This window comes from Carlito syrichta, unplaced genomic scaffold, assembly GCF_000164805.1.
Source record: "Carlito syrichta isolate Samal-C Ts95f unplaced genomic scaffold, Tarsius_syrichta-2.0.1 Scaffold313881, whole genome shotgun sequence".
Lineage (NCBI taxonomy): Eukaryota > Metazoa > Chordata > Mammalia > Primates > Tarsiidae > Carlito > Carlito syrichta.
Genome location: NW_007257977.1, coordinates 620,708 through 631,891, shown reverse-complemented (window position 1 = coordinate 631,891; position 11,184 = coordinate 620,708).

The window sequence follows — 11,184 nt, the reverse complement described above, 5'->3', positions numbered from 1 at the left end:
ATTGCCCAGCTCAGTTCCACCCAGCCTCCAACCAGGACCTAGAGATAATCTCATCAAACTTGGAGAGACAGACAGCCACTCCCCCACGCTGGATCAGACACAGACACGTCAGATCTGAGTGGGAGACTTGACAGGCAGCAAGTTGGATGGGCCCAGATCTGATCCACCTTCCTCCCACAGAAGTCCCTGGGGCATCTGACCCACACTGAGAGCAACCCTATCAGCCTTTGCTGAGAGCAGAGGGGAGGGGCTAGAGATCAGAGCTGAAAGGAATTTGGACTTACAGGGATGACTTCAGGGTAAGTTTTTTAGCTTCTTTGTTTTTCTTGGGTTTTTGTTTGTTTGTTTGTTTGTTTTAGCTTTTTTTTCTCCTCTCTTTCAGTTTTTGATTATGTTTTCATACTTGCTGTGTTTCTGTTATTTTATTGCTGGTTTTTTTAGACTTCCTATTTGTGTAGGGTATTTTTAAAGGAGAGTATATCAATGGAGGAGGGGGTTGTTGGTTTGTGTGTTTATATGATTATCTGCATGTTTTTAAAAAATATTTTCTGTCTTTGTTTGTGTCTCTTTTCATTTGTTACTTGGTATGCCTGTCTGTTTTTCCACTTTTTCTTCTCTCTCTCTCCACCTTCCTCTTACCCCCCTTCTTCCTTTGTCATTGTTTTCCTTTTTCTTATTTCATTTTGCTTTCAGGGGCAAACATATACCCCACTGCATGGACAGATTATAAGACAGTGAGTAGTGAGTTTCAGGGGGCCGACACACCAGTTAGTAGATACGGGGATCTGCAGATAGTTTCTGAATCACAGCTCCTCCCTCAATTAAATCTCAAAACTGCAAAAAGTACAGCCCCCCACCCAGAGTCCAACTCCAAATTGAACAAAGCCAGAGGAACCACATAAGAAACATTAGGAGACTGAGCAAACAGAAGTAAATGCTATCCCCCATCCCTGAACAACAGAATTAAAGAAGAGGTTTAAAAAAGGGGGGAGGGTGGAAAATCTACACAAATGAAGAAAAAACAAAGGAAGAATATGGGTCTAACCCAGACCCCTGGGAGTTCAGACACTGAGAATACAGACTTCAGAATGCAAACAATAAAGAGCCCCCAGAATGACTGATCTCAAACCACAACCCAGATCTCAAGACATTATAAGAGAGAATAAACAGAAAAGAGGAGAGATAAGAAGAAAGAATGAATAATAATAACTGAGATAACAGCAATAAAGAGTACAGTTAATGAAATAAATAACAAACTGATAAGCACAGAAAGCAGAATTAACCAAGCAGAAGAAAGAATCTCAGAGCTTGAGGAAAAAAATATGGAACTAACTCAAACTGTTAAAAACATAGAAAAGAGGCTTAAAAGACAGAACAAAACCTCCAAGACATGAGGGATTATTTGAAGAGGCCAAACCTAAGATTAATTGGAATTCCTGAGGCAGATAGAAAGACAGATACCACTCTGGAACAAACATTCCACAAAATTATCCAAGAAAACCCTCATCTTATCAGTGATTCAAACACAAGAGATTCAGAGAACCCCTGCAAGAAAACAATGAGAAGACCAATTCCTAGACACATAGTAATTCACCTACACAAAGTAGGTATAAAAGAAAAAAATCCTAAAGGCAGCAAGAAAAAAAGGTCAGAATACCTACCAGGAAAAACCAATTAGAATAGTAGCAGACTTATCTACAGAAACACTTCAGTCTAGGAGAGCCCAATCTTCAAAATTTTCAAAGACAAAAAATTTCAACCAATAATTACCTACCCAAGCTAAGCTGAGCTTCATCAGTGGTGGAGAATTAAAATCCTTCCCAGACATTCAATCCCTAAGCGTCTACGCTGCCTCTAGAGCAACTCTACAAGAAACACTTAAGAAAGTATTAAACACAGAAGACAAGAAAGAAACAACAACGCCTTTCCCAAGAATGCAGGAAAGAGATTGAAAACACACACGAGGCAATTGAGAAAGATAGAATTCTCCTCAAATCATTTTATGAAGCTAACATCACATGGATACCCAAACCAGGTAAGGATCCAACCAAAAAAAGAGAACTACAGACCAATATCCCTTATGAACATAGATGCAAAAATCCTCAACAAGATTCTAACAAATCAGATCTAAAAACATATCTCAAAAATAATCCACCATGACCAAGTAGGTTTCATCCCCAGGATGCAGGACAGGTTCAACATTCACAAGACCATAAATGTAATTAAATACAACAACACATGTAAAAACAAAAACTACATGACTATATCATTAGACACGGAAAAAGCTTTTGATAAAATCCAGCATCCCTTCTTGATAAGAACCCTCAAACACCTAGGTGTAGAAGGAACATACCTCAAAATAGTAAGTGCCATTTACAATAAACCCACATCTAACATATTGCTAAATGGATAGAAACTGGAAACATTTCTCCTGAAAACTGGAACAAGACAAGCCTGCCCACTCTCACCCCTCTTGTTCAACATTGTGTTGGAAGTACTAGCTAGGGCAGTTAGACAAGAAAAGGAAATCAGGGTTATCCAAACATGAAAAGAGGAAGTCAAGTTATCCCTCTTTACTAATGATATGATCCTATACCTTGAAAATCCAAGAGAATCTGTCAAAAACCTGCTAAACTAATAAAGGACTTTGGCAAAGTCTCAGTGTACAAAATAAATGGGCAAAAGACAGTTGCATTCCCATACACCAACAACAAGCAGGCAGAGAACCAAATTAAAAGCACAATCCCATTCACAACAGCCACAAAAACATGAAATACCTCAGCATCTTCCTAGCCAAAGAAGTAAAAGACCTTTACAATAAGAACTACAAAACACTGTTCAAATAAATCCAAGAAGACACAAACAAAAGAAAAATATTCCATACTCATAGATGGGAAGAATCAGCATTGTTAAAATATTCATCCTACTAAAGGCAATCTACAGTTTCAACACAATACCCATTAAGTTACCAACATGATTCTTCACAGAACTGGAAATAACAATACAGAAATTCATATGGAAACATAAAAGACCACAAATAGCCAAAACAATACTTAGCAAAAGAAACAAAGCAGGAGGTATCACGCTTCCAGACTTCAAACGTTACTATAAGACTACAGTAATCTAAACAGCCTGGTGCTGGTACAAGAACAGGCATATAGACTAATGGAAAAGGATAGAGATTCTAGAAGCAAAGCATCAATTTCTCAACCAACTCATCTTAAACAAAGCCTCCAACAACAACCACTGGGGAGAGGAGAGCCTATTCAGTAAATGGTGCTGGGAAACCTGGCTGACCACATACAGAAGATTGAAACAAGAGCCCTAACTATCACCATACAAAATAATTAACTCTAAATGTATGAAATACCTAAACGTAAAACCTCAAACTATGAGAATCTTAGAAAACGCAGGAGACACCCTTATGGAAATTGGAACTGGCAACCAATTCCTATTCGGAACCCTAAATGCCCACACCTTACAAAATAAGATAGACAAGTGGGACCTCATCAAACTAATGAGCTTCTGCAAAGCAAAAGAAACCACCAAGAGAGCTGGGCTCGGTGGCTCAGCCTATAATCCCACGCCTTGGGAGGCCGGGGTGAGTGAATTGCCTGAGCCTGCGGGTTTAAGACCCACCTGGGCAACTTGGCGAGACCTCATCTCTACAATAAATCAAAAAACTAGCCGGGCTGGTAGTGTGCAACTGTGGTTCCGGCTACCTGGAAGACTGAGGCGGAAGGATCACCGGAGCCCAGCAGGTTGAGGCTGCGGTGGCCGGAAGCGGCCACTGCACTCCAGTCTGGGCTACAGGGTGAGATTCCAACTCAAAAGAAAAAAGAAAAAAAAAAAAAGAAACCACCAAGAGAGCAGGGAGACAGCTCACAGAATGGGAAAAAATATTTGCCAACTGTATATCTGACAAAGGCCTAACATCTAGGATCTACAAGGAACTCAAATGCACCAAAAAAGAAGAAAACAAACAGCCCCATTAAAAAATGGGCAAAAGACATGAATAGACACTTTCAAAAGAAGATATACAGGTAGCCAACAGACACATGAAAAAGTGCTCAGCCTCACTCATCACTAGAGAACTGCAAATCAAAATCACATTGAGATACCACTTAACCCCAGTAAGAATGCCATCATTAATAAAACAAACAATAACAGATGCTGGAAAGGATGCACAGAAAAAGAATGCTTCTCCACTGCTGGTGGGAATGTAAACTAGTGCAACCTCTTTGGAAGACAATGTGGCAATTTCTGAAAGAACTGGACATTGATCTTCCATATGACCCAGCAATTCCCCTATTGGAAATATACCCAGAGGAACTCAAATCATTCTACAAAAAAGATACCTGCACTATGTTTGTTGCAGCTCTATTCACAATAGCGAAAACATGGAACCAACCATGTTGCCCATCAAAGCTGGACTGGATAAAAAAATGTGGTACATAGCTGGGCTCGGTGGCTCAACCTGTAATCCCGTGCCTTTGGGAGGCTGAGGTGAGTGGATTGCCTGAGCCCGCGGGTTCGAGACCCACCTGGGCAGCGAGACCTCATCTCTACAATAAATCAAAAAATCAGCCGGGCGTGGTAGCGCACGCCTGTAATCCTGGCTACTTGGAAGGCTGAGGCGGAAGGATCCCCGGAGCCCAGCAGGTCGAGGCTGCGGTGGCCGGGAGCGGCCACTGCACTCCAGTCTGGGCAACAGAGTGAGACTCCAACTCAAAAAAAAAAAAAAAAAGTGGTACATATACACAATGGAATATTATGCAGCCATAAAGAAGGACAAACATGGACTTTGCAGCAACTTGGATAGTTTTAGAGTTAATCATACTCAGTGATCTATCACAGACAACAAACAGAGTACCATATGTTCTCACACATAAACGGACCTTGAAAAATTATAATACTATAAGAAAGGGATTGGCAGTAGGGGGAAACTGTCAGAGGAGGAGGGGTGGGATTGGCAGTTGAGGGAAGCTGCTGGGGAGGGAGGGGAAACCTCATCAACAAGGGTACCTGCGTAATCAACGTTTGTATACCTAACCTTGAATTGTACCCCACATCTTTATAATAAAAAATAAATAAATAAGAAAATATTATGCTTCAAGGGAGTGTAAATAAAAGAAAATCTATACTCCTCTTTCTCTGGGAAAAAAAACCACACATGAATCAACCCAAAAATCAAAAGAGAGACAACAAACAAACAGCAGCAACAACAAACTCTATCAAGAACTTAATGACAGGGATAAACTCTCACATCTCAGTAATTAGGCTGAATGTGAATGGACTAAGTGTACCACTGAAAAGACTTAGAATGGCAAAATGGATAAAATATCATGAGGCTACAATATATTGTCTCCAAGAGACTCATCTCACCAGAAAGGACACTCACAGACGCAAAGTCAGAGGATAGGAACAAAATTTCAGGAAAACAGAACACAAAAGAAAGGAGTCTCGATCTTAATTTCAGACAAAATACCCTTTAAGCCATCAAAAATGTAAAAAGATAAAAAAAGGTTGCCAAATAGTGACAAAAGGTTCAATGCATCAGCAAGAAATAGCCATTCTAAACATATATGCACCCAACATAGGAACACCAACTATCATAAAGCAGCTTCTAGGTAAACCTTAAAAACATATTGATTCTAACACTATTATAGCTGGGGACTTAAATACCTTACTCACAACCCTAGACAGATGATCAAGAAAAAAAAATCAACAAGGCGATCTGGAAACTCAATGTGACACTTGACCAAATGGACTTAATTGATAGCTACAGAACACTTCACCCAACAACCACAGAATATACCTTCTACTCACCACCTCAGGGAACATACTCTAAGATTGGCCATATCCTTGGCCATAAATCAAGCATAAACAAATTCCATAAGATTAAAATACTGCCATGCACCTTCTCAGATCACAGTGGAATAAAAGTAAATATCAACACCAACAAAGTCCCCCCAGAATCCACAAAGATGTCGACATTAAACAGCATGATGCTAAACAACTCCTGGGTCAACATGGAAATAAAAACACAGATTAAAAGATACCTGAAAACAAAGAAACATCTTACCAAAACATCTGGGATACCATGAAAGCAATACTAAGAAGGGAATTCATGTCTCTATGAACACACATGAAGAAAATGGAAAGATCACAAGTTAACAGCCTAACAAATCACCTAAGAAACTAGAAAAGCAAGAGCACCAAAACCCTAACTTCAGCAGAAGAATCCAAGTCACCAAAATAAAAGCCCAAATTCAGGGCATAGAAGACAAATAGACAATACAAAAAAATAAATGAAACAAAAAACTGGTTCTTTGAAAGGATAAACAAGAATGATGGACCCCTGGTTAGACTGACCAAGAAAAAGAGAGAAAAAGCCCAAATAAACACAGTTAGAAATGCAAAAGATCAAGTCACAACTGACCCTGAAGGAATACAAAAAATTATCAGAGACTACTATGTACACTTGTATGGGAACAAACTTGGAAACGTAAAGGAAATGAAGGACTTTCTGACATCACACAACCTCCCCAGGTTGAAACAAAAAGAAATCAAAACCCTAAATAGACCAATAATGACCCAGGAAATGGACTATGTCATAAGAAAACTACCTACCAAAAAAAAGTCCTGGACCAGATGGCTTTCCTGCAGAATTCTACAAAACATAAAAAGAAGAACTGATACTAACCCTATTGAAAGTATTCCAGGCAATTAAGAAAGATGGAACTTTCCCCGAATCATTTTATGAAGCTAACATCACATTGATACCCAAACCAGGTGAAGATCCAACAAAGAAAGAGAACTATAGGCCAACATCCTTGATGAACATAGATGCTAAAATTCTCAACAAGGTCCTAGCAAACCGAATCCAACAATGCATCTCAAAAATCATCCACCATGATTAAGTAGGCTTCATCTCAAGGATGCAGGGCTGGTTTAACATTCACAAGACCATAAATGTAATTAAATGCATCAATAGATGTTAAAACAAAAACCACATGATTATATCATTAGACACAGAAAAAGCTTTTGATAAAATCCAGCACCCCTTCTTGATGAAAACCCTCGAGCATCTAGGCATAGATGAAACATACCTCAAAATAGTAAAAACCATCTACAAGAAACCCACACTCAGCATACTGCTAAACAGAGAGAAATCAGAACCATTTCCCCTGAAGACTGGAACAAGAGAAGGATGCCCACTCTCACCCCTTTTTTTCAACATAGTTTTGGAAGTCCTAGCTAGAGCAATCAGACAAGAGAAGGAGATCAGAGGTTCAAATAGGAAAAGAGGAGTCAAGTTATCCCTCTTTGCAGACAACACAATTCTATACCTCAAAAATCCAAGAGAACCTCCTTGCACTGATAAAGGATTTTGGCAAAGCCTGAGGATATAAACTAAATGTACAAAAGACAGTCGCATTTCTATACACGAACAATAAACAAACAGAACCCAAATAAAAGCACAATCCCATTCACAATAGCCACACAAAAAGTGAAATACCTTGGCATCTTCCTAACCAGAGATGTGAGAGACCTTTACAATGAAAACTACAAAACACCGCTCAAAGAAATCAAAGATGGCACAAACAAATGGAAAAATATTCCATGTTCATGAATTGGAAGAATCAACATTGTTAAGATGTCCATCCTACCCAAGGAAATTTATAGATTTAACGCAATACTCAGTAAATTGGCAACAGCATTCTTCTCAGACCTAGAAATGACAATACAGGAATTCATATGGAAACATAAACGACCACAAATAGCCAAAGCAATCCTCAGCAAAAAAAAACAAGGTCAGAGGTATCATACTCCTAGACATTAAACTTCATTATAAAACTACAATAATCAAAACAATTGGGTATTGGTACAAGAACAGGTATATAGACCAATGGAACAGGATAAAGATTCCAGAAGCAGAGCCTCAATTTCTCAACCAATTCATCTTTGACAAAGCTTTGACCACCAACCACTGGGGAGAAGAGAACCTCTGCAGTATATGTGCTGGGAAAACTGGCTGACCACATGCAGAAGATTAAAACAAGACCCCTACCTATCAGCATAAGCAAAAATCAACTCTTAATGGATCAAAGAACTAAACGTAAAACCTCAAACTATAAAATTCTTAGAAAATGCAGGAGACAGCCTTAATGGACATTGGGACTGGCAACCAATTCCTGATCAAAACCCCAAGTGCCCATGCCATAAGAGATAAGATAGACAAATGGGACTCATCAAACTGACAAGCCTCTGCAAAACCAAAGAAACCATCAAGAGAACAGAGAGACAGCCCACAGCCTGGGAAAAATTATTTGCCAACTGTATATCTGACAAAGACCTAACATCTAGGATGTATAAGGAACTCAGTCATGCTAAAAAGAAGAAAACAAACAACCCCATTACAGAGTGGGAAAAAGATATGAATAGACACTTCTCAAAAGAAGACATCTGAGCAGTCAACAGATACATGAAAAATTGCTCATCTTTGCTAGTCATCAAAGAAATGCAAATTAAAACCACACCTAACTCCGGTCAGGATGGCCATCATCAATAACTCAAAAAGCAACAGATGCTGGAGAGGATGCTGCAAAAAAGGACCACTTCTATACTGATGGTGGGAGTGTAAACTAATACAACCTCTGTGGAAAACAGTTTGGCGAATCCTAAAAGATCTAAAAAATCAACCCGAAATCCCCCTACTAGGAATATACCCGGAGGAACTCAAATTACTCTACGAAAAAGATACCTGCACATGTATGTTTATTGCAGCATTGTTCACAATAGCAAACACATGGAAGCAACTGTGCTGCCCATCAAAAGAGGACTATATTTTTAAAATGTGGCACATATACGTGATGGAATATTACACAGTCAATAAGGACAAAATTATGAACTTCACAGCAACCTGGATGGACTTAGAATCTATAATACTGAATGACCTATCACAGAAACAAAGAACTGAATATCACATGTTCTCACTTATAAGTGAACCTTGAACCATTATCATAATACTATAAGAAAAGGAATGGCAGTAGTGGAAAACTGCCAGAGGAGGGCAGGGGCAGGATTGGCAGTAGTGGAAATCTGCCAGGGGAGAGGGGCATACCTCATCAACAAGAGTACACGTGTAATGAACATTTGTATACCTAACCCTGAATTGTACCCCACATCTTTAAAATAAAAATAAGATAAAATAAAAAGAAATGAAAAAGGTGGATGTCACAACAGACCCTGAAGAAATTCAAAAGATGATCAGAGATTACTATGAACATCTGTATGCAAATGAACTAGAAAATCTAAAGGAAATGAAGGAATCCTGGCTTCACATATCTTTCCAAGTTTGAAACAGGAAGAAATTGAAAACCTAAACAGACCGGTAACAATTCAAGAAATCAACTCAGTTATAAGAAACTTCCCTGCCATAAAAAGTTCTCAGCCAGATCGTTTCTCAGCTGAAGTCTTTAAGACATTCAAGGAAGAGCTGATACCAATTCTACTGAAAGTATTCCAGGTAATTGAGAAGGAAGGAATTCTTCCTAACTCTTTCCATGATGCTAATATCATCTGCATACCCAGAAAATAAAGAAAGGAAAGAAAACTACAGGCCAATTTCCCTGATGAGCATAGATGCAAAAATTCTCAACAAGATTCTAGCAAATCACATCCAACAGCACATCTCAAGGATCATCCATCATGACCAGGTAGGCTTCATTCCTGAGATACAAGGCTGATTCAAAATATGTAAATCAGTAAATGTAATCCATCATATAAATAGGTGTAAAACTAAGAACCACACGATTATCTCAACAGACACAAAAAAGCATTTGATAAAATCCAAAATCCCCTCTTGAAAAAGAACTCTTTAACACCTAGGCATTGAAGGAACACTCCTCAAAATAATAAGAGCCATCTATGACAAACATGCAACCAATATTATACTTAATGGACAGAAACTGGAAGCATTCCTCCTAAGAACTGGAATAAGACAATGATGCCCTCTCACCCTCCCTATTCAACATAGTACTGGAAATCCTAACCAGAACAATCAAACAGGAGAAAGGGGGGGAAAGGGCATCAAAACTGGAAAAGAGGAAGTTAAGTTATCCCTCTTAGCAGATTATATGATTCTACACCTAAAAAACCCTTGAGAGTCTGTCAAAAACCTCCTCACGCTGATAAACAACTTCAGTAAAGTTTTGGAATACAAAATCATTGCATAAAATCAATTGCATTTCTATACACCAACAACAAGCAGGCTGGGGATCGAATAAAAAGCACAACCCCAGCAGGGCTCGGTGGCTCAGCCTGTAATCCCACAGCTTTGGGAGACTGAGGTGAGTGGATTGCCTGATCCCGCGGGTTCGAGACCCTCCTGGGCAGCAAGACCTCATCTCTACAATAAATCAAAAAATCAGCCGGGTGTGGTAGCACATGCCTGTAATTCCGGCTACTTGGAAGGCTGAGGCGGAAGGATCGCCGGAGCCCAGCAGGTCGAGGCTGCGGTGGCTGGGAGCAGCCACTACACTCCAGTCTGGGTGACAGAGTGAGACTCCAACTCAAAACAAACAAACAAACAAACAAACACAACCCCATTCTCAATAACCAAAATACACACACACACACACACACACACACACACACACACACACACACACACACACAGGAACTGGCTATCTGGACCAGCTAGACCCCTTAGACATCTTTGTGACTTCTCTAATCAAGTCAAGAGTGTCTGAACTTCTGCTCCCACATGGGTCCTTGTCTTTACTTCCATGGTCAAGGCGGGGTGGTTTTTATTAGAAAGTATACCAGCAATAATCGATAATTGCTATTGAGGTCCTTACCTCAATGCCCTCAGCTTCTGTCCCATGGTCCAGGGTCTGCAGCGAATGTTTGCCATGAGATCTTTCTGAAACTGTATATTCTGGAAAATTTGTTCCGGATCATTGCTGTCCCCTGTTTCATCACCATTAAAGCTGTCATCCAAGTTGCTGAATAGATCAGGGCATTAAGGAGAAAATCTGATTAGTAGAATTGCTTCCAGCAAAGATCCTCTTGTCCTAGGCAAGCTCAGCATCTCAGGGCCCCAGGGTCATCTGCATGAAGTTGTGTGTGTGTGTGTGTGTGTGTGTGTGTGTGTGTGTGTGTGTGTGTGTTTTGTGG